This window comes from Octodon degus, unplaced genomic scaffold (genome assembly GCF_000260255.1).
Source record: "Octodon degus isolate 3935 unplaced genomic scaffold, OctDeg1.0 scaffold00011, whole genome shotgun sequence".
NCBI lineage: Eukaryota > Metazoa > Chordata > Mammalia > Rodentia > Octodontidae > Octodon > Octodon degus.
This window is the reverse complement of record NW_004524587.1, coordinates 20,191,655-20,196,549: the sequence shown is the minus strand read 5'-3', so window position 1 is coordinate 20,196,549 and position 4,895 is coordinate 20,191,655. Positions and strand designations below refer to the sequence as shown.

General features: G+C 35.2%; 1 pseudogene; it reads right to left on the bottom strand.

Moving 5' to 3' along the window:
• Positions 1-484: 484 nt before the first annotated feature.
• Positions 485-589, bottom strand: LOC111815108 (annotated as a pseudogene).
• Positions 590-4,895: the final 4,306 nt, after the last annotated feature.

Here is a 4,895-nt window from a genome sequence, read left to right as displayed (position 1 = left end):
GAGAGGCCAAAATTTTTCAGAACTGGACCCTAGTGGTCATTCCAGCTTCATAAAACAAGGGAAGTTGCATTAAGATGTAGCAGAAGTAAGAAGGAAACAACATTGAACACTTTACAAATAGTCACTGGAACCCAAGAGTATAGCTCACCCATCAGTACGAATTTCCCCAAGAAAATGGAGCCTTCCTGGTGACAGTAATTCTTCCTTGCCTAAATGAGAAGGATATCTAGTATTCAAAAGTAAAACAGCAATAAAATCCATTTCATTCAATACTATAAGAAAATATGTCTTTAAACTTAACATAAGGCCCATTTTTGAAAATATTAATAGTACTCAACTTATGGAGTCCCTGGGATTTAATAATGCCAAATACAGAGAAGAAATTATAATATGTTGTTTGTTTGATGAGTATATGAATATAAGTTTAACAGCATGAAAAAATAAAATATTTGATCTTAAACCTAGTTGACAACTTACAGAGAACAGGGCTTTAATATTCATGTTATGATAAACAATACAATGTAGAAACATTTTAAACTGATAAGAACAGATACTACAGCTGATCTTAGCCAAAAGGCCAAGAAGCAATTGTAGAAACATTTTAATAGTGGCTAGTAAGACTAAATAGATAGTACTGCAGTTACAGTTCTTTTCTAACTGAACTATTTTAAGTATCTTTTGTCTCCTTTCTTCCTAATTGTAACTTCTACTGTGTCCAATTACTCACTCACCCCAGAAATAAACATTATCAACACTCATTCATCGGAATTTCAAATGCTTTGTGATCCGGTTTCATTTATGTTTTAGTGTTTTACTTGAGTCCACCAAAAATCATGACCAGGATGGAGGTGGATATACCCGAGAACTCAGGCACAGCACTTAGAATGAAATGATATTGAGCTCTGAAAATGAGAAATAAAAGGAAAGGTGTGTTCCAGACAGTACTGTGATTCCATAAAATTTTTGGCTAAAATAATAAGAAGTCTTCATATAAGATTGGTCTTTGGAATAGTCTCACTTGCTAAATCCTTCAGTGCTTTTTGGAGCAAATATAGTGGTGGGATCCAGAGGATTAGCTATTGGTTCTTTCAGTCAGACATTGTCCTTGTATCCTCCATGCCAAGCAGAACATTTTCATGGGCAGGAAATGGTGTTCTTCTCATAGAGAGGTGTTTGTGATGGTCATCCTTCATCTCCTAGTGGATACCTGAATATGCTCCAGCAAGTCTCTGGAAACAAGTACAGATATCGTATCAGTTCTCTATGTCCTTGCCATTCTTTGGTTCATGGAGGAAGACATATTCAGGTTCTAATTTGTGGGCGAGCAACATTCATTCAGGCAAAATTGTCTACTGGGTGCGTGAGGACAGGAACAAGGAATGATTTTACTTTTACTATAGGCAATGAAGTCAAACTTCTTTATGTGTGTGTCCATGGTACTCAAAGTAAATTCAATTCATGGAAGACCATTTTCTGTTCTGTGTTTTAAGAATAGTAATTTTGTCAACGCAAGTGTCCATAGTAGAGCTGGTGTTTTCCTTTGCTGATGCTTTTCATAGTCAATGCATACAAATGTGGCCTGTGATACTGTTTCTTAAATTCCTTTAATGGCTGTGTGATGTGCAGGGTTTGCTTTCAAAAGTAGCTACAGCCTACATATACGCTTTCTTAGTGTGCAGTTAACATCTAGGGGCACTCAAGGTTAATTAGAAATGGTAATAAGTTTAATCATGATGAACTCATTTAGTTCTGATGCGGATGTCACCTGTAATTCCATAAAAATTCCATTGTAATTTAACATTAATTAATGTCCACTTATCAACGAGTGTTACAGCAAATTAGCACAGAAGTGACAAGTTATGTGCTTAAGAAATGCTGCATGAAAAAATAAAAAAGTGCTTAATAGGTCATTCTAAAATATAACACATTGAGACATCTTTATTATTAAAAATACGATTTTAAAGTCAGGTAATGTAGTAATAATTAGGCAAGATTTCTGATAAGAATTTGTCTGAGAACTAATGGGGTTATAGCAAACATTACGAATATGTATTTTCTGGGATTACCATTTTTTAACATAAATGACAGAGAAGAGATGGAGCTGTTCTTATCATTACTCTATAATAAGAGGCTGCTGAATTTTCAATAATCATCATCATGAAGCAATAGTCTTATTCATGTAAAATGAAAGTATTTTTCTCCCTATGTAAAAATGCTATTAGCCATATTTGAAGGCATTATACTCAGATATCATTTTTCTATTTCTGTAAATGACATCCATTAAATGCAATCATAGAGACATGACAGGACCATTTTTATGACATCAAAAGGAAGAGAGGGATTAAAATGAATTTATTCAAAGGTATAATTTGTCAGTTTTTCCCCTTATCACGGCACATGCAGGACAGCTTTAAACCTAAACACGGATATCTGACCTCAAGTTGGAATAAGTTAATGTGATCCACTGTTCTTGGGGAAGCTAAGAAACCTGTCTTTTGTATCCAGAAATCTCAGGAGGAATTTTGGCTTTTAGGAGGTCAACTCCAAGGTTCTGTTTCTTTTCACATTTTCCCTTTCATTCTTTGGCAGTTCTTGATGTCTTAGAAGGTCTTCGAGGTATCTGTGGTATTCAGTACAGTATGGAAAGGAATTTACAGAAAGAATTTCTTTCTTATTGCCTAGATCTTTCAGAGATGTGTTACAACTATTTGGAAAGCTTTCTTCTCAAGGAGGCAGCAATCTCTATAAATGTAAAGTCAAAATGCATACTTTATAAAGCTATCAAAACTTTACTAAAATATTCCTTAGATTTTTGATGTAAAGGTAAGTCCAATCATTTGCCTATGTTATTTTAAACTTTTAAAACACATTTTGACTCAGGACAAAGATACAGTTATTAAATATGATGTATAAGGGCTGGAGAGATGATTCAGTGCACTAAGTGCCTGCCTAGGCAAGCACAAGGACCAAGGTTCGATCTTGACACCACATGCCACACCAACCCTGTCCCATGCCCCAGGCATGCTGAGCCTACCAACAAGTCCAGGATTATATCTGTAATCCCAGTGCTAGGGAGGCTGAAAACAGGAGGATCACTACCAGTATGAGGTGCATAGTGAGACACTGTAACAAATAAACTGAATAAATAAATAAGCAAATAAATCTGAAGTATAATTTTTCTAGATTTGCTCCTTGAGCCAGTTTTGGTTTTGTGGAGTCTTTCCTAGCCCTGAACTTGCAGAACTAGCTTGCATGATTAATGATATTTGCATACGTACTGAGTGAGAGAAAAGGGCAGAGACACCAGTAACCCATGAAGCTGGAACTACATCATTGCTTCCACAAATATTTAAATATGCAAGATAAAGCAGAGCCATCAGTGCTTTGCTACATGGGAATAAAATATTACAATTTTGACAGGTCCATTAGGTGCTAGGGATGCAACACTCCCTGAAGAGAAGGAGCAGCTCTCTCCTGCTTATCTCGGAATTCTACGTTTCCACCACAGCCCCTGGAACTGATGGAGCACTCAGTGTGTTTTTGCACCTTCAGTGGAGACTGAAAATGAATTTAGTGCTTTGACTTCGAAATATAGAATTTGAGCATTGAACTTTCGTTGACCACAATATTTTCTGAGCCAGCTAATTTCCCTCAGAACGCACCAATATCTCTTTTGCTCATATGCTTAGGTATTATCATGTTTTTTAATTCTTGATGCTTGGATGAATGAATTAATCTAAGTTCATAACAACATGTTAGATCAACGATGTGAACTTTTTAGAGACCAAACGCCAAACTGCAACCCAAAACCCACTGACTTGTCACAAAGCACTGACACTGTAATTAAACCTGAATACTGAGGTTTTAGTTCAGTGGAAGAAAAAAAAAAAAAAAAACTCTTAAAAGAAAAACACAATACCAGTCTTGCCATAGTTTTGCCAACACTGTTACATGTTTTAACTGAGATATAATATAGTAAGCTGAACAAGCTTTGGTGTAGCACATGAGTAATCATGTGTGTTCACTCTCATGTAACAAACTCCAAAGCAGCATCCAGATCATCTCCCCTTCTCTAGTGGGCTCTTGGTTATCTCCGTTTTGTAAACTATACCTCAAAGGTGTTGCAACAGTTTTAAACATGACTGTTACAGAAGTGTATGAAACTTACTAGTTTATATTCTATCAGTGAAATTGTGTGTGTGTAGTTTCTTTCATTGAATTTTGTGTCTTAGAGAATAATCCATAGTTTCATATATTTCAGTTGCATATTCTTTTTCATCACCTCATAGATTCTACTTCATTAATATATCACATGTTTCTGTCCCTACTCTTTTCCATTTTTTGATGATTACACAAAATGGTACTAAGATAGTTTCATTTTTAAGTATAATGTTATAAACAGAATGTGAAATAGTAATAAAAGAAAATATTAGAAAAGACAGAATTTCGCTACAAAAAATTATATGGAAGTCGGTGTGGTGTTTCCTTAAAAAGGTAGGATTGGAAATCCCATTCAAGCCAGCTATTCTCCTCTGGCTGTTTTTCCAGAAGAAATAAAAATCTCATACCACAGTAATATATGTGCACCTGTGTTTGTAGCAGTGCAATTTATCATAGCTAAATCCTGGAAACAACCCAGATGCCTATCAACTGAAGAATGGATAAGAAAGATGTGGTATTTTTACATGTTATATTATTATTCAGCTATAAAACAGGTTACATTTAAACCTTATTGGTAAATGGATGCAACTAGAAACCATCCTCTTAAGTGAAATAAGTCAGACTTGCATGTGCAAAGGTCATATTGTCTCCTTAGTGTGAGAACCTGAAAGAGAAAATGGAATCTGAAGAGTACAATAGATTCTGGGAAAGGGAAGAAAGGAACTTATTTATTT